The sequence below is a fragment of the Humulus lupulus genome, chromosome 3 (genome assembly GCF_963169125.1).
Source record: "Humulus lupulus chromosome 3, drHumLupu1.1, whole genome shotgun sequence".
NCBI classification, from domain to species: Eukaryota; Viridiplantae; Streptophyta; class Magnoliopsida; order Rosales; family Cannabaceae; genus Humulus; species Humulus lupulus.
In genome coordinates this window covers 70,520,452-70,545,518 of record NC_084795.1, presented here as the reverse complement: position 1 = coordinate 70,545,518, position 25,067 = coordinate 70,520,452, and positions in this window count along the sequence as shown.

The window sequence follows — 25,067 nt, the reverse complement described above, 5'->3', positions numbered from 1 at the left end:
GGAGGGTACGCTACAGGTCCGGGAGCACAGGCCCCTCAGGGGGCCCCAATTGTGCAGGCACCCGGACCCGAAATGTCATATCCTCCCGGAACCATGCCTCCGCGGATAGATGGTCATGTGGCCACCATATCAGGAGGGCCGCATCTGGGAGGATCGTCCTGGAATGATCAGAAACACTACCTCAGCGAACTCGACCATGGCCACGAGGTATATGCCTTGGCCTAAACTCCGGCCCAACGCCCAAAGCTGATGAACTTGCCTATCACTTTCACGAAAGAGGACGCCCAAAATGACCACTTCACGCATCATGATCCCTTGGTCATCGATGCCCAAATCGCCAACAAAATGGTGTCCAGAGTGTTGGTGGATGACGAGAGCTCTGTCAATGTGTTGTTCAAGCCAGCCTTCACCTCAATTGGCTTGACCGAGGCAGATCTGCTCATCCCAACGCAGATCTATGGCTTTAATGGGGACTCATTGCTCCCGATGGGGAAAATCCAACTGTCTGTAACGTTGGGGAATGAGATTTGGGAATCGTTCAAGTTTTTCATGTTCGTAGTAGTGGATTGCCCCACCACTTACAATGTTATCTTCGGTCGTCCTGCATTGGTCGATTTTGGCGCCATCACCTCCATCTGCCACCTCTGCATGAAATTCCCATGTGATAATGGAGGAGTGGGAACTATCCGGGGAGAACATAAGAGCGCCGGGAAGTGTTATCACATCTCCGCCCAACCAATTTACATGGTTCGTGAAGAGCCTCTTGAATAGGAGAACATTGACCCAATCCCACCTCCGCCACATACACAAAGGGTGATCCGGAAGGAAGATGAATTAGATCCACCGATAGGAGCAGACAGGGCACTAGAACCCATGGAGAAGATAGGAGAGGTGTGTGTTAGTGACAGTGACCCAACCAAAGTTATATGGGTCGGAAGGAACCTGAATTCAGAGGTCAGGGCTGCCATTATTGCCCGAGTCAGAGAGAACCATGGCGTCTTGGCCTGGTCTCACTCAGATATGATCGGAATAGACCGCAACATCATATGTCATGCCCTGAACATTGACGTGAATGCAACTTCAGTCCGGCAAAACTAGAGACCTCTAGGGGCAGAGAGGGCGGAGGCCCTCAGATCAGAAGTTGAGAAGTTATCCTCATTCGGGAGGCCTTGTATCCCGTTTGGCTGGCCAATCCGGTGTTGGTGCCAATGCCAAATGGGACGTGGAGAACTTGCATCGACTTCATCGACCTTAACAAGGCTTGTGCAAAAGACTTTTTCCCTCTGCCCCAGATTGAACAGATGGTAGATGCAACATCCAAGTATGAGACATTGAGCTTCATGGATGCCTACTCCGGTTACAACCAAATCTCAATGCACGTAGCAGACTAGGAACACACCAGTTTCCAGACAGACAAGGGTGTGTACTGCTACATCAGCATACCCTTTGGGCTCAAGAACCCTGAAGCCACTTATCAGAGGTTGGTCAACAGGATGTTCCAGAACTAATTGGGATGGAACATGGAGGTCTACATAGATGACATGTTGGTCAAGTCTAAGGCCTCGGAGGGACACGCGGATGATCTGGGAGAGGCATTTTCCATCATTCGAAAGTATGGGATGAACCCCAAAAAATTCACATTTGGCGTGGCACCCGAGAAGTTCATGGGCTTCATAGTAAGCTCCAGGGGAATAGAAGCCAAACTAGGCAAGATTAAAGTGCTAATCGAAATTCCTTCGCCACAGAAGTACAAAGATGTTCAGAGCCTGACGGGAAGGATAGCAGCCCTAAGCCGCTTCGTGTCGAAGTCTACGGACAAGTGCATCCCATTCTTAAATATTCTTCATGGAAGCCAGAGGTTCGAATGGATGATCGAGTGTGAAGAGGCCTTCCAGAAATTGAAAGAACATTTGGCCCAAGCACCAATCTTGTCTAAACCAATGGATGGGGAACTGTTATACATATACATGGTCGTGTTGGAATACGCCATCAGCACCGCGTTAGTACGAGAAGAGGGAAAGGTCCAGCTCCTGGTCTATTACATTAGCAAAAGGTTGTTGGGCACAGAGTCCAGATACCCGTTAATCAAAAAACTGACATTTTTCTTACTGATTGCGTCCAGGAAGCTGGGACCTTACTTTCAGGCCCATGCCATTAAGATATTGACGAACCATCCCCTATGAGAAGTATTACAGAAGCCCGAATCATCGGGAAGACTCCTGAAGTAGGCTATGGTGCTTAGTTAGTTCGACATAGCATATATTCCCAAGATTTCCATCAAGGGGCAGGCCCTCGCCGACATCATTGTGGAATGCATCGGGATCACCGAAGATGAAGAACCCGTCGACCCCATCACCCCTCTATGGAAGGTCTTCGTAGATGGTGCCTTGAATGAAAATGGGGTCGAGGCTGGGATCATCTTAATATCCCCCAAGGCCATCAGTTACAAAGCTCCCTACGCTTCCAGTTCGGAGCATCGAACAACGAAGCTGAACACAAGGCCATGTTAGCCGGATTGTATTTGGCCCGGGAGGTAGGGGCAACAAGTATAGAAGTCTACAGTGACTCCCAATTGGTGGTCAGGTAAATGTTAGGGGAATATCAAACAAAGGGGGAAAGGATGGCCGCCTACATAACGCAAACCCGAGAGCTACTCCAATTTTTCAAAAAATACCTCATCTGCCGAATCCCTAGGGAACAGAATGTGTTTGCAGACACATTAGCAAAGTTGGCCACGGATGATGAAGCAAAGCTCTCTGGGCTTGTCCCAATCAACCATCTTCCCGCACCTAGTATTCGGGCCCACGCAATTAACACCATAGATTATTCCATGTCCTGGATGGGCCCTCTCATCCAATACCTAACCACAGGGGGGTTGCCCGCGGACAGGGGAAAGGTGGTGTAAAATACACCATCGTGGTCGTCGACTATTACACCAACTGGGTTGAGGCGGAACCAATGAGCACCATCACCTCCAAAAAGGACCTGGACTTCGTCATCAATAAAATTGTGTGTCGGTATGACCTCCCTCACAAAATTGTGTCCGACAACGGAAAGCAATTTGGTAGGATCACTCCCGACCGGGAAAGGTGGTGTAAAATACGCCATCATGGCCGTCGACTATTGCACCAAGTGGGTTGAGGCAGAACCAATGAGCACCATCACCTCCAAAAAGGCCCTAGACTTCGTCATCAATAACATTGTGTGTTGGTACAGCCTCCCTCAAAAAATCATGTTCGACAATGGGAAGCAATTCGACAGGGTCCACTTCACTGACTTCTGTGAAAGACATGGCATCATAAAAGCTTCTCCGCAGTCACAAGGCCTCAAAGAAACGGGAAAACAGAGGCCATGAACAAGATTTTTAAGGGGAAATTAAAGAAGAAACTACAAGCCTGCAAGAGCAAATGCCCAGAAGAACTGCCCCGCGTCCTATAGGCATACTGGACCACGGAAAGAACGTCTACCAGACATATTCCCTACTCAATGGTGTACGAATGTGAAGCGATCATCCCAGTAGAAATGGCAGTTGCGTCTCACAGACAAGACACGTATGATCCCGTCCAGAACCACTTCTTACTCCAAGAATCCTTAGATCTCATTGAAGATATCCGGTAAGAGTCTCAGGTTCAGCTGAAGATGTATTAGGGAAAGATCGCCAGGCACTTTAACTCTAAAGTTAAGAGTCTAAAATTTGAAATTGATGATTTGGTCCTCAGAAGAGTCTTCCCTACAACCCAAGATCCAGGAGTGGGGTTCTAGGACAAAACTGGGAAGGACCCTATGAAATCCAAAATGAAGTATGCCCTTGAACGTATCACTTAAGGCGACTAGACGGAACAGAGGTCCCAAGGGCCTAGAACGCAGAACACCTCCACCGGTACTATCAGTAGTCAGGAGGGTTTGATTCTGTTGTTTCCTCATTTTTCTTTTTAACAATGTACGCCCCAGGGAGATTTCTTACTTAATGAAAATGGTGTGTGCAAAACATCATAAAGAAATATTGTAAAGAAATAAAAATTTGTATCCGTCTTCATTATTTTTCACACTAACAAGTGACCCAAGACTACAGTCTTCAATCACTTGGGGGTATGACCATCTATACGAGCAAGTCCAGGAATATAAACAAAGTAGGATGCAAAACACAAAGTTTAGTCCTAATCTGGACCGTATAGACTCTGGGTAGCAAAACCCAACTCCCAACAAAATTGGACCCAAGGCTCAGGCCCAGTCCTAACCCAAACATACATGGTCCAGGCTAAATTCTTTCTACGACATTTCCCTGGTGGTCCCGGTTGTTGGAACCAGGACCCAACATTCGACCCATGTTCATGCGGAGTGGTAAAACACTTAGTGAATTTTGAGGAAAAATAAATGAATGAAATATGGAAACCATAGAGCATAAGATAAAATCAATATATAAGTACAAACTATAATAGTTGTCTTAGACGCATCCGCATCCATAAAATTAATACTTGTTCAAACAAAAAGAAAAAATCCCTAATTACAACAAAAAGGCCCAGGCCTAGGCTTCGCCTTGATCCGGGACATCCGAGATAGTTTCATCTTGCTCGTCCCTGGACAGAAGCTTTGCATTGACTTTCTCCTTGGACTCAAATTCAGCCTTCTTCACAGCCAGGTCTGGGTAGATGAGGAGGTTCATGTTCGTGTCCTAAAGCCAGGACATTTAAATGGCCTCATCAAAGGTGGCCTCCAGGAAGGCATAAGCCTGCTCCTTCGCTTGGTGAGCCTCCTCATTCCTCTTTATCTCTAGCTTGAGCAGGTTATCCAGGGCCTGAATCCAGGACTCAAGGGTTGCAACCTTCTCCCAGTCCTGGCGAGATTGGGCCTCAGCTGCCTCCAGGAGGGCCTTGGTTGACGCCTCTAAGCCTCGAACACGAAGCAGCTCCACCTCCAAGTTGTCCACCAACTTCTTGTGGTCGACATCCTTCCTGGAAAAAATTTCTTCGTGTTGGGCTTGAATCCGAGCGGCCTCCTCACAATCATCCTGAATCCGAGCAGCCTCTTTAGCCAGGGCCTCTCTAGCGGCTTCCCGCTAGTTAACGGCCCCCTCCAACTTCAGTTGGGCCGTCTCCAGCTTTATTTCTATCTCTACCACCAGATCCACATTCTTGTGGGCCAATAGAGCATCCTGGAACAAGCTAAAGTTGGAGAACACATAAGCAATGAGTATGGCAAACTAAAAGAATAAACGGACATATAACATACTGCGGTGGCTTGGTGACGAATGGCCTGGAAGATGAACAGGGCATCCTGGCTGGCCAAGGTGGCGTACCGCTTCAGCTGAAGGGTAGACATAGTCGTTCCCACCTGGGCCAGCAGGTCTGCGGCTAGCGGAACGATATCCTGCCCCAACTTAGGTCAGAACCATGTCTCAGCTATGAACTGGTCCATGATCTGTTGGGGAGCGCTGAAGGCGTCCGAACGCTAAGCAAACTCCACCTTCCATCGGGCAGTCAAGGCCCGGTACACCTCCTCCTACTTGTCCCATCCATCCACCCAAGCCTAGGACACCATTCTTGTGCTCTCCTTCTGGAGGACCAAGTCCCCTTCCTCGAGGAGTGCTGGATAAATGGAAAGCTCGGGAGCCTTCGAGACCTCCCGTGTAACGATGATGCTTTCCCCAGAGGAATGCTCCTCGGCTAGGGCAAGCTCCTTGGTCTTGGCCCGCTTTGGGGACTCGTCAACGACCGAGACCACCACCCTCTTCTCCGCCCTTCCACTTTCAGAAGGCTCAGGCTTCAAGTCGATAATTGGGAGAGGAGCGAGCGGGAAAGAGATTGTCTAGTGCGCACCATCGGGAGGATACTTGCGGCCGGAGCCCTCTCGGAAACCTCCGGGACCGGCCTCGAATCCCCGAGGATCAGCTCGATCACCTTCTTTTTGGGCTGGCCCTTGGCAGTTCTCTTCGCCGAAGTCTTGGCCGCGGCCGCCCTGACCTCAATCATCTCCCCTAGGGCGAAAGAATGAATGTGATCCACCCATGTCATCCACGTCCAAAAATTTACCATATTTTAAAAATCCAGACAAATACATTAGGGTTGACGTATCTAGGACAATGGGGCAAAGAGCCCCACTTCTCCGACGGTCCCGATCAGGTAGTCTCGATACAATTGCCTATCCTTAACAAAGTCCTCAAAATGAGGAGCATAAGTTAAAATCAAGGCGATTTACCTTGCCTCGAGATGTTAGCTCTGGGAGCCCCAGTATTCAGTTGAGCCCCCTTGATAAGGGCGTCTGCTTGGCAGGCTTGCTACTTTTGCTTCTTCTTCGCGTCTGCCCGGGCCGTAGCCTCTACGGCCTCGATGTGGATGAGGGCCAACTCCTCCCTTAGGGTGGGGTCCCTCTCGCACTGTAGCCACCGGAACCTAGGGGCATCTATCATCTGGTTGGCAGCAAGCATCCCAACCAGTCAAAGATTATCTGTGGTCCCAAAGCCCCCCACGTCTAATACTTCTTGCGATCAAGGATTGATTTGGTGAGGAGAATCTGGGCATACGGTCCTGCTTTCCATGAATGTGAGTGGGGAGCAGACAAAACAAAAGGCAACTAAAATAGTCGAGAGGAAAAACAACTTACCCACGCGCTAGAAATTTAGCACCAATGTGGGGTTCTTTTCCAAGAGGAACCCAGATGTCATAAACCAGTAGTGTCTGACATCCGAGGGTGTTTATAGGTGCTAAATGGAGCCGGATAATTACCACGGGGCTTCAATCTGTAGAATCTATCTCGGGTCTTGTCCTTAGCATTAAGATGCGACTTCAGCTTGTAGAAGTATAACACCTCCACGAGGGTGCGCGCTGGGATCTCTTTCGACACACAGAAGATGCTTCATCCCGCAAGCAACTTGTACGCCTGGGGCAGGAGTTGGAATAGCAAAATCCCCACGAACTTTAAGAATTGTGCAAAATAGTTGTGAAGCGGGAGCGTAGCTCCCGTACTGATATGGCCTACACTCCAGGCCCCGAACTCGCCCACGCTGGTATAGGCCTTATCTTCCCTCTAGGCCAGCCGTTTGTAGAAGAGTCCGGGAGTCGATTCCACTCCCAAATGCTTCTCCAGGGCATGCAGCATCTGATAGTTTCGGAACTAATTTCTCTCCCTGTCAATCTCCCATCTGTTGCCCGTGGGAGGATTATGCCCTTCTAGGACGATAGGGCCTGACTGCACGTAGTCTTCCAGGTGAAGGGTGGCGTCGCGGCTCATGATCAGAGACCTGGGAGCAACAAAGGAAACAAAAACCAAGCAGTTATTACCAAAACCCAAAAAATTGGTTAAGGTATGGGGGTTCTCCTAAAACTGCTTGGAGAAGTGCCCTCCGGACCAGATCTGGGATTAATGGAAATCCCAAGAACCTTGGTCGAGAACTAGGAATGAGAGATTTTTCTTTAACTTTCCCGAATCAATCTTAGAACTTCCAAAGTGATCCGGGAAAACCATACCAAAGATTACATATGCAATCTACATCTTAACCCTACATCATTCTGCCTAGGAAAACCCTACACGGCGGTCACAGCCCTAACAGTCCTATGGTCACAGAGGCAACATTAAAAAAAAAGGGAATGAACAAACGAAAGAGACAAGAAAAATTACTGTAAGGTACTGGGTTTGAAAGTTGTAAGGTCTCTGGCAATAGGGTCACCAAGATCTCAGCTTTGAATTGAAGAAGGCAATGCAACAGGTCGTCAACTGGTTGAACAGGGACCAAATCGTCTAAGGGCTGTGCAGAAAAAGGCCATGTGAGAAACAAACAAGAACAGAAATGGAGCAGTCGTCAGAAAATTTTGTCGGTGTAACACCCCACGTCACTATGGTTGCTTCCTAGATATGACGACTGGCCTTACAAACCAACACGAGTCTTTCCAGCGTGCTTTGTCCTCACTCACACGCTTCCTGGGAAAATTTCCTAGGAGCTCACCCATCATGAGACTAATCTAGGTCAAGCATGCTTAACTTTGGAGTTCTCAAGTGATGGGCTACCGAAAAGAAGATGCATCTTGTTGGCATAGGTAGTACCCACCAGTCCATTTAAGTCTTCTTTAACTGTGTAGTCCCATAGCTACACAGTCTTAGAATCATCACACTTTACCTTCCCCAGGAAATGTGGGATTGCACAACTCTTTACTCGGTCTTTCCCTCTGCAGATCACAGGATTCTGACTATCACAATCACCCCCCTTAGGAGTTTGACATCCCCGTCGGCCACACTTCTGGCTGGGTCAAGGCTCTGATACCATTTGTAATGCCCTACGTCATTATGGCTGCTTCCTGGATATGACGACTGGCATTACATACCAACAAGAGTCTTTCCAACATGCTTTGTCCTCACTCGCACACTTCCTGTGTAACGACCCTAAATTCGCTAATGAGGCTTAAGGGCCTTGATTAGTGTGTCGGGAGGGCATAATTGGGTTAAATGTGATTTGAATGATTTTATTGATTTAAATGCATAATTATATGATTATATTGATGTTAATGTGATATATATATATGGTATTTGTGAGAACAACATTATTATGTGGGAAGGTTTGCAGAGCACGACTCGAGGCGATCCTAGGGCAAGATAGCGGGAAAAGTCACAACGGGGCTTAACAGTTGACTTTGGATAAGTTAGGGGTATTTTAGGTATCGGGTAGTTATTTAGACTATCGGGTTATGAAAATAAATATAAGGAGATATATTTGAGGTTATGAAGTCCAGGCGAGAATATTGGGGAATTTTACCATTTTGCCTCGGGGACGTTTCTGGCACCCCGAGCCTCGGGAATGACTTAACAGGATAAGGGATAGATTTAGTTAAACAAAAGCTAGTGGAAAAGAAAATTAGACCGACTATTTCTCTCTCAAGGAAACTAGGAAAAACACAAGAAAACAGAGAAAATTTAGAGGATTTGAGCTGGGATTTCAGAGGATTTCAGTGGGGATTTAGAAGCTTAGCTCAAGGATTATCCAAGGAACATTTAATCAAGGCCAAGGTGAGAATTAAATTTTGTTTTTGAGGTTAGAAACTCTGAGTTTTTCTGAGTAGTGAGATAATTGTGATTTTGATGTTTAAGGTTGAATTGAAGCTGGAAGCTTGGGAATTAACTTGGATTTTGCTTAGAGAAGTGGTTCAGCAGAAAAGGTAAGCTTCAATTTGGGAATGAGAGGTTCAAATTGGAGTTTTGCTTGGCTGGTTGGGTGTTTTGAAGTTCTTGAGTTTCAAAAATTGAAAGTGGGAGTTCAATGAGTTCTAAGTTAGGTTTTCAGTTGAATTATGTTGTTAGAGTCATTCTAAAAGTGTTGGGATTAATTGGTTTTGAATTAGGAAGCTTTGGGATGATTTTGGGCAAGGTTTAGAGGTTAAAAATGGTGGAATTTCTGGGCACGAAGGGAAGGGCCGTGGCTCTGTTCTAGAGCGCTACGGCCCTAGGATGCAAAGGAGCCAGGGAGGCTCGGCCAGGGGTAAGCGTCGCGGCGCCCAAAGGAAGGGTTGCGGTGCGTGTCTTCTTTCAGGGGTGACCTTGGTTCTGTTTTAGGGCAGGGCCACAGCTAAGCTTCAAGGGCCGCAGCCCTTAGGTGTGTACTTGAACATTTAGAGTATTATAGCACGGGAATCTAGCCTAGAGTGCTCGGGATTGATTTCACCACCGTGCTTGGTGGAATTTGGTTTCTCAGAAGTTAGTTTTGTACCCGAAAACTTGTATTTGAATATTAATGGAACCCAATATCTTGGTTGTGACTAGGTGTTAAGGCTAGGGCTCGGGAACGGATCGTGCTCGAGGAGCGTCACTCGTAATTAGTGAACGCGGAGACTAAAGGTAAGAAAACTGCACCTGGTTGTGTATCTGTAATGGGACTAAGGGTTCCCTAATGTGTATGCTTGAAAGGATGGTATTATGCCATGTAAATTAATCAGTGAACCAACAGCCTAAGAGTGTCAAGGGTTACACTAGCGCACAGGGCGCGGCTTGGCCACTGGTAGCCGAGGACAGCTTAATATGCACTGAGCTCGGTTTAAGTGGGCCGGAGTCAGTGGGGTAAACAGAGGGTGCGGCCTAAGTTGTTGGCCCTGATTATTATGTGGCCTAGTTATTATGTGATTTGACTGTTAGAACGATTAATTGCATTGTTGATTATGAATTTGTGATAAGTGATTAATGTGGAATAACAAGTGTTTGGTCATGCTTGATGAGTTAACTATCTGTTGCTATTGGTTGCATTGCTTGTTATGTTTTCTTGCTGGTCCTTGGCTTACGGGTGCTACGTGGTGCAGGTAAAGGCAAGGGCAAACTTGATCAGCCCTGATTTGGAGAGCTCTACGAGCAGAATGTACATAACCAGCTGCTCAGCCGCCACGGTTGAGTTTTAGGCAGAGACGCGAGACCCAGAAATGTTCATTTTGCCTTAGTATGGCCGACAATTGTCTATATTTTGGGGAGTTTGTAATCCAACTTTTAAACTCTGTTTCTTTTGGGATCCCATGTATATAACTGTTTAATTATATAAAGTGAAACTTTTGAGACCAAAACCTTTTTAACCCTAGCTCATACATGTTTAGTGACACCTTTTTTTAATTAATGACTTGATTAGCAAGCCTTGTACCTTTATAAGTACATAGTGTAGCGGTCTTGGCTATCCAGGGTGTTACAACGTGGTATCAGAGTGTCCTAGGTTTAAGGGTTCCTGAAGACCAGCTGGACATGTACATTCGCTGTTAGAGACAAGCTCAAATCAGGGTTCGTTAATGTGTATATGTGTTTATATGCTTATATGCCTGAAATGAGTTATGAATATTATTATTTATTGGATTAATAGGGAGCATGAGATACTGATAGGGCCTGGCCCTTGACTGTTGTATAAGAATATTAAGGCATGCTTATCAGCATCGCATTGCATGTAATGGATATCTGAATGATTAATTGTATATTGTCCATTAGTGAATGTTTTTATCTTAGCCTTGGTATGATAATGTTGGAGCATGCTTATTAGCAGCAGGTGCATGTGGATGAATGCCTATATTGTGAATGTTTGTGATTGGTTATGATACCTTGATGGGTTTTGGGAGAAGCTTTTGCCTTATCATCATGGTCTAATTGCCGAGTCGTTGATTGCAGATTAACTTGGACAGCTATGCGTCCAAGAAAATCTACGCGACTAGCCGGCACTAGGTCTGGGGCCGGGGTGATGACCAGGGCCAGAATCCTTCGCCAGTCCCTGAGAACTGGCAACAACTGATGGCAGATATGCATGCTCGATTACAGAGCCAGGATGAACAGATTCGTCTATTGCGACAACAGGCTCCATCGGGGAGTGCTGCCCCTATTATACCACCAGTAGTGGTACTAATTGTGCAGTCAGGGGAGGTTGGGAATAGATGGGAACCATTGTATGAGCGGTTTAGGAAACAGCAGCCCCCAATCTTTGAGGGTGGACCTGATCCATTGAAAGTCGAGCAATGGCTAACCATGATTACTACAATTCTGGATTTCATGAGAGTAGATGGGCATGATAGAGTGGCCTGTGCCACTTATATGTTAAGAGAGGATGCCCACATCTGGTGGGAAGTGGCATCACAGACCAGGGATGTTACTGCTTTGAGTTGAGAAGGCTTCAGAGATTTGTTCAGTCAGAAATACTACAATGTTGCCGTCAGGGCAACAAAAGTCAATGAGTTCGTGGGTATGGTTCAGGGCAATATGACTGTTACTGAATATGCCCTAAAATTTGACAGGCTTGCAAATTTTGCACCAGATCTTGTGCCTACTGATGCTGCTGGGCAAGATAGATTTATCAGGGGGCTTAATGCTATGATAGCCCAGGATGTCAGGATCACAACAGTACCTGGAGGAACAACTTATGCCCATGCCGTTGAGAAGACTTTTATCGCTGAGGAAGTGGAGAACAAGATATGGAGGGAAAGTGCAGTGAGGCATGAGGGTCGCAGAGTGGTGCCTCCTTATTCAGGGACAGGTAGGGGTGGAGGCCACTGTGATTTCAAGAGAAAGGCTCCTCGACCGCTGTTGGTCCTGATAGGAGGGGTCGGGGTGGTCAGGGTGGCCGTCAGGGTGGCGACGAGGCATGGCGGACCTGTCTGGAATGCCCGAGGTGTAAAAGACGCCATCTGGGTGAGTGTCGGGCCAAAGCTTGTTTTGTGTACGGAACAGTGGGGCATCTCAGAAAAGATTGCCCAACAGTGAAGAAAGGTGAAGCAGGGAAGGCAGATAGCTTGACTCCAGCTCAAGTATTCACGTTGACTCAGGCAGAGGCCGAGGCTAGTCCCTAGGTAATGATAGGTTAGCTTTCTAGCGTTGGCTCTCTTTTTACAGTATTGATTGATTCTGGTGCTACACATTCCTTTATTTCTAGTAGAGTGATTGATAGATTGTGTAGACCTAGTGAGTATCGGACTATAAGGTTTGGGACTTTATTTCCTATAGGGGAACTGGTAGTTTCTAGGAGATGGATTAGGGCCCTGCCAGTGATGGTTGATAGTGGGGAACTTTTGGTGGATTTGATTGAGTTAGACATGGAGGATTTTGACATGATTCTGGGGATGGACTGGTTGGTCAGATATGGGGTGACTATTGACTGCAGGAAGAAGATGGTGACTTTTGAGCCCGAGGGCGAAGATCCTTTTGTTTTTGTGGGTACGGTATGTGGACCCCGCGTACCCATGATTTCAGCGTTGAAAGCCAGAGACTTGTTATAGGGAGGATGCATAGGTTTTCTTGCCTGTGTAGTGGATACTACTAGGGTTACGCCAGCAAGGCCGAGAGAGACCAGATTGGTGTGTGAGTTTTTGGATGTATTTCCTGAGGATCTACCAGGGTTGCCGCCGCGCAGGGAGATTTAGTTTGAGATTGAGTTGGCACCGGGGACAGAACTAGTATCACGGGCACCATATAGGATGGCACCAGCAGAGTTGAAGGAATTAAAGATACAGTTGCGAGAACTTCTGGATTTGGGATTCATCAGGCCTAGTTATTCTCCATGGGGCGCTCCAGTGCTGTTTGTTAAGAAGAAGGATGGGACTCTGAGGATGTGTATAGACTATAGAGAATTGAACAAGTTGACTATCAAGAATAAGTACCCTCTACCAAGGATTGATGACTTGTTCGATCAGCTACACGGAAAGACGGTGTTCTCAAAGATTGATCTTCCATCTGGTTATCACCAGCTGAGGATCAAAGATGAGGATATACCGAAAACGGCCTTACGAACACGATATGGGTACTATGAGTTTTTAATCATGTTTTGGTTTGACCAATGCCCCGGCAGCTTTTATGGATTTAATGAACAGGGTGTTCAAGGACTTCTTGGATCAGTTCGTCATTTTCTTCATTGACGACATGCTAGTTTACTCCAGTTCAGAGGCAGAGCATGAGCAGCATCTTCGACAAGTTTTACAGAGGTTAAGGGAGCATCAGTTATACGCCAAGTTTAAGAAGTGTGAGTTTTGGTTGCCAGAAGTGACTTTTCTTGGGCATATAGTTGGAGCAGAAGGGATTAAAGTGGATCCATCCAAGGTAGAAGCGGTAAGAGATTGGCCGAGGCCAAGGAACGCCTCGGAAGTGCGGAGTTTCCTTGGGTTGGCAGGCTATTACAGGCAGTTTGTAGAGGGATTTTTAAAGATTTCTTCACCAATGACAGAGTTGATGAGGAAGAATCAGAAGTTTTTTTGGTCAGAGAAGTGTGAGAATAGTTTCCAAGAGTTGAAGCGACGACTTATTTATGCTCATGTGCTGAGTCTTCCTTCGGGGGAAGGGAAGTTTATAGTCTACTGTGATGCATCGAGGATGGGTTTAGGTTGTGTGTTGATGCAGAATGAGAAAGTTATAGCTTATGAATCACGACAGCTGAAGGAGTATGAGCAGCGTTATCCTACTCGTGACTTAGAATTAGCAGAAGTGGTATTCGCACTGAAAATGTGGCGACACTACCTGTATGGGGAAAAGTGCGAGATATACACTGACCATAAGAGTTTGAAATATTTCTTTACTCAGAAAGATCCGAACATGAGACAGAGGCATTGGTTGGAGCGGGTTAAGGTTTATGACTGCAATATCCTTTATCATCTAGGGAAAGCCAATGTGGTGGCAGATGCGTTGAGCCGGAGGGGCCCAGGACAATTGTACAGTTCCACCCAGATCTCGAGGGAGTTAGCTGATGAGATGGCCAGGGCAAAGATAGAATTGGTAGTAGGCCAGTTAGCTAATATTACCCTGCAGTCGACCCTGTTAGAGCGGATCAAGGAGGGACAACTGGTGGATGCGCAGTTGCAAGATGTTAGGCAACATGTCTTAGCCGGGACAGCTAAGGATTATTCTATTTCTGAGACTGGTATGCTTCAATATGAGGGACGGATTTGTGTTCCGGCAGATGAGGGGATCAGACGAGAGATACTGGATGAGTCTCACACTGTGCCATACTCGCTTTATCCGGATACCACGAAGATGTATCAGGATCTACGGACATTATATTGGTGGCTCGGGATGAAGAAGGATGTGGTAGAGTATGTGTCTAGAAGTTTGACATGTCAGCAGGTAAAGGCTAAGCATCAAGGACCAGCGGGATTGCTTCAGCCTTTGGGTATCCCGGAATGGAAGTGGGAGGACATCACCATGGATTTTGTAGGAGGGTTACCCAGAACAGTGGGACTTTGTGACTAGGTGTGGGTGATAGTGGATAGATACACCAAGTCAGCTCATTTTCTGCCAATGAGGTCGACCTATACAGTGGAACAGTATTCAGAGTTGTGTGTGAGGGAGATAGTTCATCTCCATGGGGTTCCAAAGTCTATTGTGTCAGATCGAGATCCCATCTTTACCTCCAAGTTTTGGGGAGCTCTACAGAGAGCTATGGGGACTCAGTTGAAGTTTAGCACAGCTTTTCATCCTCAGACTGATGGACAGTCTGAAAGGACGATTCAAGTATTGGAGGACATGCTTATGGCGTGTGTGATTAATTTCGAGGGGTCTTGGAGTAAGTATTTACTATTGATTGAATTCTCGTATAACAACAGTTATCAGTCCACGATTGGGGTGGCCCCTTATGAGATGTTGTATGGGAGAAAATGTAGATCACCCATACATAGGGATGAGATGGATGAGAGAAGGTATTTGGGGCCAGACATGGTTCAGAAGACCAATGAGGCTATTGAGAAGATTCGAGCTAGAATGCTTGCCTCACAGAGCAGACAGAAAAGCTACGATGATCCTAAGCGTAGACATGTGGACTTCCAGGCTGGGGACCATGTGTTTCTGCAAGTATCACCACTGCGAGGGGTGAGAAGATTTGGAGTAAAGGGAAAGTTAAGCCCTCGGTTTGTTGGACCTTTCGAGATCCTAGAGAGAATTGGACAGGTGGCTTACAGGTTGGCCTTGCCACCGTCACTGTCAGGAGTTCATGATATTTTCCATGTCTCCATGTTGCGGAAGTATGTTTCTGATACAACACATGTACTGAAATATGAAGACTTAGAATTATAGATAGATTTGTCCTATGAAGAGCGACCAGTTCAGATCTTGGATCGAAAGGATAAAGTTTTAGGGAATAAGACAATTCTGTTAGTTAAAGTGTTGTGGAGAACAGCAAGGTCGAGGAAGCGACCTGGGAGTTAGAGTAAGCGATGCGGGATCAATATCCCGAGCTATTCAGGTAAATTTCGAGGACGAAATTCTCAGTAGGAGGGGATAGTTGTAACGACCCTAAATTCGCTAATGAGGCTTAAGGGCCTTGATTAGTGTGCCGGGAGGGCATAATTGGGTTAAATGTGATTTGAATGATTTTATTGATTTAAATGCATAATTATATGATTAAAATGTTTGTATGATTTTATTGTTGTTAAAGTGATATATATATGGTATTTGTGAGAACCACATTATTATGTGGGAAGGTTTGCAGATCACGACTCGAGGCGATCCTAGGGCTAGATAGCGGGAAAAGTCACAACGGGGCTTAACAGTTGACTTTGGATAAGTAAGGGGTATTTTAGGTATCGGGTAGTTATTTAGACTATCGGGTTATGAAAATAAATATAAGGAGATATATTTGAGGTTAGGAAGTCTAGGCGGGAATATTGGGGAATTTTATCGTTTTTCCTCGAGAACGTTTCCGGCACCCCGAGCCTCGGGATTGACTTAACGGGATAAGGGATAGATTTAGTTAAACAGAAGCTAGTGGAAAAGAAAATTAGACCGGCTCTTTCTCTCTCTCTCTCTTCTCTCTCAAGGAAACTAGGAAAAACACAAGAAAACAGAGAAAATTTGGAGGATTTGAGCTGGGATTTCAGAGGATTTTTGTGGGGATTTAGAAGCTTAGCTCAAGAATTATCCAAGGAACATTTAATCAAGGCCAAGGTGAGAAGTAAATTGTGTTTTTGAGGTTAGAAACTCTGAGTTTTTCTGAGTAGTGAGATAATTGTGATTTTGATGTTTAAGGTTGAATTGAAGCTGGAAGCTTGGGAATTAACTTGGATTTTGCTTAGAGAATTGGTTCAGCAGAAGAGGTAAGCTTCAATTTGTGAATGAGAGGTTTAAATTCGAGTTTTGCATGGTGTTGACGGGGTTCTTCGCCAACAGCTAATCAAGAAGATAAGAGAAAGGGATTAATGCTGAGTGATGAACCGAAACAGCTGAATGATCTTAATATGAACTAAAGATACGACTACGTTTTTAGGTGGTTCAAAGGTTAAAATCCTTCTACTCCACCAGCCAATATTATTGCTATATTTCTGGTATTCTTTACAGGGTATTTCGTTACACAATATAATCCAACCCTTTGCAACTCCCAGGGTCTCCATATTTATAGGAGAGGGCACCTGGGAGTTGGTAAAGGGGGTGATCCCGTGACCTTCTTACCCATCATGTCACTTCTGTGACATTCATGATTAATTCCTAAAACCTGACTGATGAAGTGTGGTCTAATCAATAGGTAAGGGGGATAATGGGCCGCACGGCCCAACCAAGTCGTGGGTGCCTGAACACGCATGTTCATGCTGCGTGTCCGAGAATTCAGGGATATGTCAGACACGTGATGTCTGATATATGCACATTTACATTGCGTGGTTGACTTCATAAGGGATCACAGCTTCCAACTCCAGCTCGCGCCTCGGGCTGGATGCCTTCTCGACCCGCGATCTTCATATCTCTGACTCGGCCCTTAAATAATCTTGACAAACTTTTGGCTACCTCGAGCTAAAGAGGTAGGACCTGACAACAGCAACTCCGGCCACGTGGTATCCATGTGGCTGATATAATCATGCCATATCTCAGCTCGCTAATAGCCCGTGGAAAATTAGGGCATACATTTTCCCCCCAAGCCTCTGCTCGTGGCACATGATGTCACCTGGGGCCACAGTGGGGGCTTTTAGGCTTCTTCATGGACTCTTCATATTCCACCCATTACGCAGGCGCCAAATACGTGGATCATCGTGGTTGGTGAAGGTACGTCTTCCGAGAACCGCATTAAATGGCCTAGCCTATACTCGGCCGTCGTTTCGCCTTTTGACTAGAGAGCCTCGGATCCCACATCAGGGCAATCCAACGGCCCTCCTCACATGGCCTTTCACGTATATAAAAGGGGTGGCCACCTTACGCATGGGCCACCCGTTTATTTGAAAATTTTCTAAACTTCCCATCTTCTTTTCTCTTCTCATCCTCAAAAAACCCTATTTTTCTCCCGGTTACCGTTCCCAGCATTCCAGAAGTTTAGGTGCAAGGGCTCCTTTGAGGCTTTGGTACCAGCTATCCCGACGAGGCTCCAACCCAGACAATCCCTTCATCCCCTCCACAGCAAAACACTCCGTAAGTTTTCTGACTGTGCATGCTTTGAATTTCTTCTTCACTGTAGCCTAGGTAAATAGTTCCTGTAGCTGCATGCAACATTCTACTGGTTTTTTGTGGGTATGAAGGGTGTAGGTTTTTATTTTAAGGCATCAGTCGTAGAAAAAACCCTTTAGGAGCATGGCTCATAGGGTACGCTTTCTAATGAAATCTTCTAGGTAGGATTTTTTGGTATGCTTGTTTAAAATATCCAGCCTTTTGGGTGCAAAACCGGGTAGCTTAGGGGACACGCTTCACAGGCAGTTTTGCACTTCTTGCCTACTGAAACTTTCCTTCCAAGGAAAACTTTTATCCTAACCCTCCTGACAGATGAATTTCGAGTAATCGGGGATCCGTTGGGAGCACAGGCGCGTGTTCATAGAACCGCGTGGTCTCACTCTCCACGGGCTGAGATTACCTCAGCCCGTGCAAAGGAAACACTTCTCTTCAGATTCTTTCTTATGCTTAGGTCGCCCCTTCTAAAATTTCTTCTTTTGTTCGCTAGGCGACCAGATGGGACCCAAGAAGAACGCCCCTAAGAAGACCTCAGGCAGCTCGTCCTCCCAACAATGCATAGGAAAGGAGGTGGTGACAGACTCACCAATCCCCATTTTCGAGCCGGCCGTGGAGCGGGAGCTCGAGGTGGCGCCCGACGCTTTCTTCGAGGCTGAGAGGATCGTCTTAAAGATCACCGACCAGGGGAAAGTGAATAAAATACTCCTTTCCCACAATATCGAGATGGGGAGGGGCGCCCTGATCGCCCGAACTCCCCTAAAAGGTGAGCGGAGCTGTGCGTCGCTCGATGAAGAATACGCGGCTTGGAGTGACGAGCACTTCAAGGCTGGGGCCTTCCTCCCGCTGGACCAATACTTCGCCGACTTCCTCAACTATGTGAAGTTGGCTCCTTTCCAGCTCCCCCCAACTCTTACCGTTTGTTGGCGGGGTTGAGATATCTATTCCTGAAACAGGAATGGGAGGTCCCCACCCCGGCGGATATCTTATATTTTTTCTGCCTCAAGGCCAGCCTGGAGCAGCGGGGGCGAGGTGACGGGTTCTACTACCTGACCCATTTTCCAAACACGGCTACGGTTATCAAGCTGCCCAGCCACCCCAATGACTCAAAGACTAGTTCTTTATGTCCAAGGGGTTTCGCAACTGCGAACTTCACTACTTCAACCGTCCTCGTAAGTACCTTTTACTCTTAGCTCGTAAGTTAAGTATTGATTAGCTCCCCTTTATCAGATTCTAACTTAGAACAATTCTGCAGCCATTTTCGCGAGGACAGACAAGTCTGTGATCCTCGGGAGTCAGTACGAGATACTAGCAGGTCTGCCCCCCAGTGAAAAGGACTATCGCCAGCTCGTGACAGACGAGACGATGCTGGCGTGAAGCTGATCTCTCCAGGCCAGACTTTGGCCTTGAGGAGACTCCGGGGCCCTCCTCCAGCCCGTGAGATGGCACCCATCCCCGAGAAAGAGGCCGCAGGGGAAGGAGAGGACAAGGACAAGGAAGAAGAGGTGCCCCTCGTAAGGACGAGGAGGAAGCGGGCGCTGGAGGTCGTCCAAGAAACGGACGAGGAGAGGGTCCGGTCTGGAGCAGCCACAGGTCCCTCTGGGCAAGGTAATCCTTACATGTTCAGGGACTTAGATAAGGCCACTGCCGATCCTCGGTTAGCTAGGTTTAATCCTAACCAGCTCGTCCAACGCCATCAAAACGACCCAGACCTCGACATAACCCTACTCCAGTGTGTCGACCGGCTCGTGCTGGATTACGAGAGTAGCCGCCCTAGGGGTACTGTAGTCGTAGACAACACCTTAGCCTTTTGGTCGGCCTTCTTTGAGGAGTATGGGACTAATCTCCGGTCGTGGCCCTCTCTTCGGGAGGGTACTGTAGCTTTGGGTCTTAGGCAGTATGTAGAAGAGTCTAGTCCCGAGCCAGTTTTGGACCCAAAACCTGTTCCAACTTGCGAAGTCATTGTCTTAGATTCCCCCGCAGAAGCTCCAGGGCCGATGGTCGTGACCATAGATTCCTCTTCTAGATCGAGGGGTAGGAACCCTTTCGATATATACTTGAGTTCTGCTTTTTTCCTCTTATTTTTGTTGTTCTTGCATAAATGCTTACTTGTGTACTAATGTTGTCTTTGTTTTTCCAGAGGAGATGTCTCAGCCTGGAAACAAAGACCTGCGAGCTATGTTCACCGGAGGGAACTCTTCTGCTGGGGCTTCTGGGCCCATGGTGAAGAAGCTCCGGGCGGCGAAGCAAGTCGTTGGGACAACATCCAAGTCCCCTGCAAAGGGGAAAGACCAGACCCTAGCTGCCCAGGCCAAGGTACCTCCACCTTCTGCAGCAGTGGAGAAGAGGCCCCTGCCCCCTCCACGAGCTCCCTCCTCTGTTCGGGATATGGAGGTGGAGCCCAGGACTTTGGCAACCGCAGTCCCTGAGGTGCATGTTCCGGTGGACCCCCAGGCCTTGGAGAAAATTCCTGACGTCTTTCGGGGGATGGTGTACGTGACGGCGACCTACACCGTCGACCACTACTACCATGCCGCCGAAAGGGACCTGCGGGCGATCGAAACAAGGAGCCTGGAGAGCGTGATGGAGTCTTCACTGAGAATGGCTCTAATGGTAAGCTGGCTTTGCATTTTGTATTCTTTGGTTACCATGCATCGCACGTTCTCTCTTTTTTTTCTAAGGCAGTTGCCTCTTTGTTTTGTAGGGTGCCTTGGCTCTTCACCGGAGCATATCCAGGTCCAAGGCTCGCCTCGGGGACATGAGGGGCGAGCATCAGGCTGTTTTGGCCACCCAGCATACCACCTTGGCCACCCTAAAGACTACCCAAAAGCAGGAACAGGAGACCAAGGATGCCTTGGTGGTCACGCGGGCTGAGCTGGACGCGTCCCGCCCCAAGCTGCAAGATGCTCAGGCTACCAAGGCCGCCCTAGCCACTATAACGGCCAAACTTGAGGAGGCCAGGGCTGCCCGGGCCGCGCTAGACTCTACGAAAATCGAGGCCGAGGAAGCTAAGGCCGCCTTGGCGACGGAGAAGGCGGCTTCCAGCTCTGCCATGGAGGATATGCTATACCACTGCTGGGTCTTCAACCCGGATGGCGACTTCTCCTTTCTAGGAGCGGATGCTTGGGAGCTCTTCCGGGAGCGGTTTAAAGCTCGTGTTCAGCAGGAGGCGCCCTCTGAGACTGGGGAGACCTCCACAGCTGCCGAGCAGGAGGGCGAGGTGGTGACCTCATCGGAGCAGCCCGGTGGAGCCTAAGGCCTTTTTTTTATTTTTTGAACACATGTATTTTTTTTTCTTGTAACTTTGTATGAGCTTTTTTCACCTCGAGACAATTGGCTTGATCAATTTTTGTTTTTAATTGGTTTATATCCTTTTGCCTCTATGCACTTCGGTAATAGTCTTAGTTTGTTTTTCATTTTCTTGGTGCTATGATTGATACTTTTATGCTTTTCTAGGAAAGACATGTTAACCAATCTTGACTCAACTTCTAAGATAAGTCCTGGTTGCATCCCGGACATTGCTTTAAAAGCTTAGTTCGCATTAATTCTTGATATAATATCTCGTGCTCTTTAAGAAAAACAACGATCAATCAACTTGAATTAACTTCTAAGTTTTAGGACCTGGTTATGTCCAGGAAGTTAATTTGAAAAACTTAGTTCATGTTAATTCTTGACTAATATCTTGTGCTTTTTTAAGAAAAACACCGATCAATCAATTTGAATTAACTTCTAAGTTTTAGGACCTGGTTATGTCCAGGAAGTTAATTTGAAAACTTAGTTCGTGTTAATTCTTGACTAATATCTTGTGCTTTTTAAGAAAAACATCGATTAATCAATTTGAATCAACTTCTAAGTTTTAGGACCTGGTTATGTCCAGGACGTTAATTTGAAAACTTAGTTCGTGTTAATTCTTGACTAATATCTTGTGCTTTTTAAGAAAAACATCGATTAATCAATTTGAATCAACTTCTAAGTTTTAGGACCTGGTTATGTCCAGGACGTTAATTTGAAAACTTAGTTCGTGTTAATTCTTAACTAATATCTTGTGATTTTTAAGAAAAACACCGATCAATCAATTTGAATCAACTTCTAAGTTTTGAGACGACCTGGTTATATCCAGGATAGGACTTAGTTCGCGTTAATCCTTTATCATTATCTCATGTTTTTTAAGAAAAAAATAGATCAATCGATTTGAATCAGCTTCTAAGCCTTTAAGGCAACCTGGTTATATCCAGGCACCATATGCCCCCCAAGTAACTAGGAAAGGGTCTTTCGTGGTTCCTTGAGATTACATCCGCAAATATACACAATAGTAAACAAAGATTTAATTCTCATTGCTTAACAAAAAAAAAAAAAAAAGGTGGCCTTTAAGCCTTACAAGGGTGTTACTGATAATATTTCTTCAAATGGATGGCGTTCCAAGTTCGTGGGACTGCTTCTCCATTGAGCCGAGCTAATTTGTAAGTTCCTTCCTTTATGACCTCGGTGATTTGATATGGCCCTTCCCAGTTCGGTCCCAATACTTCATCTTTGGGATCCTTACCGGCTAAGAAGACTCTCCTGAGGACCGAGTCGCCAATGCTAAAGGCGCGTTTTTTGACCTTTGAGTTGAAATAACGGGTGATTTTTTGCTGGTAATGCGCGAGCTGAAGCTGCAAATCTTCTCGTCTTTCATCAATCAGGTCGAGGGGCGCGCAAAGTAGTTCGTGGTTGCGGTCCTGGTCATACGCCTAGACTCTATGCGAAGATACCTTAATCTCGACAGGGAGGACTGCCTCACTCCCAAAAGTCAGGGAGAAAGGAGTATGACCCGTGGGAGTCCGATGCGAGGTCCGGTATGCCCACAGTACTTGGGGGAGCTGTTCTGGCCAGACCCCCTTGGCTTCGTCTAGCCTCTTCTTAAGGCTCGCCTTTAGCATCTTATTGACAGCCTCGACCTGGTCATTTTCCTGGGGATAGGCTACGGAGGAGAAGCTTTTCACAATGTCGTACCTTCCACAAAATTCGGTGAAGAGGTCGCTGTCAAACTGAGTCCCATTGTCGGATACGATTTTGTTTGGCAGCCCGAACCGGCAGATAATGCTCTTGACCACGAAGTCGAGGACTTTCTTGGAAGTGATTGTTGCCAAAGGTTCTGCCTCAACCCACTTTGTGAAGTAGTCGATAGCCACCACAGCGTAGCAGACCTCGCCCTTTCCAGTAGGGAGGGCGCCCACCAGGTCGATTCCCCAAAACGCGAATGGCCACGGGGACGAGATCATCCTCAGCTCGACTGGGGGAGCTCGGGCAACTGTGGCAAATCGCTGGCACTTGTCACATTTCTTGACGTACGAGATCGAGTCCTTTGATAGAGTGGGCCAGTAATATCCTTGCCTTAAGACTTTTAGGGCCAAGCTTTGCCCCCCAGTGTGATCCCCGCAAAAACCCTCGTGCACTTCCTGCAAGATGGCCTTTGCTTTGCTTGGCAGAACACATCGTAGGAGGGGTAGGGAATTGCCACGTCGGTATAACACCCCATCTAATATCGCATACCTCGGAGCCTGGTACAGTACCCGCCGTGCGTCATTACGCCCCTCGGGTAACTTTCCTTCGGTGAGATACTCGAGGATGGGGGTCATCCAGGTCGGTCTGGCGTCATCATCTCGACCTCCGCCCCGACCTCTTCTATACTTGGTTTCTCCAAGAACTCTACCGGTACTAACCCCAAACCCTCCGTCTCCCCGGAGGTAGCGAGCTTGGCGAGGGCGTCTGCGTTAGCGTTCTGCTCTCGAGGTATCTGCTCGATTGAGCCTCGTTCAAATGCAGACAATTCGACTTTTACCTTGGCCAGGTAAGCAGCCATCTTGGCCCCCCGTGCCTGATATTCACCCAGCACCTGGTTTACCATGAGCTGGGAATCGCTGAAGCATTAAAAGGAGCTGGCCTTCAGCTCCTGGGCTATCCTTAGCCCGGCCAGCAAAGCTTCGTATTCGGCCTCGTTGTTGGAGGCCTTGAATTCGAATCTCAGCACCGAGTGGAATCTATGCCCTTCTGGGGATATCAAAATGATTCCTGCCCCGGAGCCGTTCTCATTAGATGAGCCATCCACGAAGATCTTCCATGACGCCTGGGTCGAGGTGAGCTGGGGTGACCCTTCCACAGGATCCTCCCTGAATTCTGTGCACTCTGCCACAAAATCGGCCAGGGCCTGACTTTTTATAGTAGTTCGTGGGGTGTACAAAATCTCAAACTGGCTGAGCTCGATAGCCCACTTCAACAGACGTCCCGATGCCTTAAGATTTTGCAAAACCTGCCTTAAAGGTTGGTCGGTCATGACGTGTATTGAGTGGGATTGGAAATACGGCCTGAGCTTTCGGGAGGCCGTGATAAGACAGAATGCCATCTTTTCCCACCGGGTATCGAGACTCGGCTCCAAGAAGTCTCTTGCTGATGTAGTAGACTAGTTTTTGAACCCGGTCTTCTTCACGGACCAATACGGCACTAGCTATATCTTCTGTGACAGCTAGGTAAAGGAAAAGAGGCTCTCCTGCCTTCGGTTTGGACAATACGGGCGGCTCGGCCAGATGTGCCTTCAGGTCGAGGAACGCACATTCGCACTCCTCTGTCCATTCGAACTTCTTGTTCCCCCGGAGCAGGTTGTAGAATGGCAGGCACTTGTCGGTGGATTTGGAAATAAACCGATTAAGGGCTGCCACCCTTCCTGTCAGGCCTTGGATGTCCTTTCGCGACCTAGGTGAGGGGAGCTCGAGCAATTACCTGATCTTATCAGGGTTCGCCTCGATTCCTCTAGTGTTGACAATCAAACCTAGGAATTTTCCAGATGCGACCCCGAAAGTGCACTTCTGCAGGTTAAGCCTCATGCCGTATTCTCTTAGTATCTTGAAGCATTCCTCCAGGTCGGAAACATGGTTATCGGCAGCCTTTGACTTGACCAGCATGTCATCAACGTACACTTCCATGCTCCTCCCGATCTGGTTGGCAAACATTCTATTCACCAATCTCTGGTATGTAGCACCGACGTTCTTCAGTCCGAACGGCATGACCTTGTAACAATAGACGTTAGTTGGGGTCATGAAGCTGGTGTACTCCTGGTCCGCCGGATTCATGGCGATCTAATTATAGCCTGAGTACGCATCCATAAAGTACATGAGCTCGTGCCCCGCCATGGCGTCCACCAATTGGTCGATCCTTGGCAAGGGAAAACAATCTTTGGGGCAGGCTTTATTCAGATC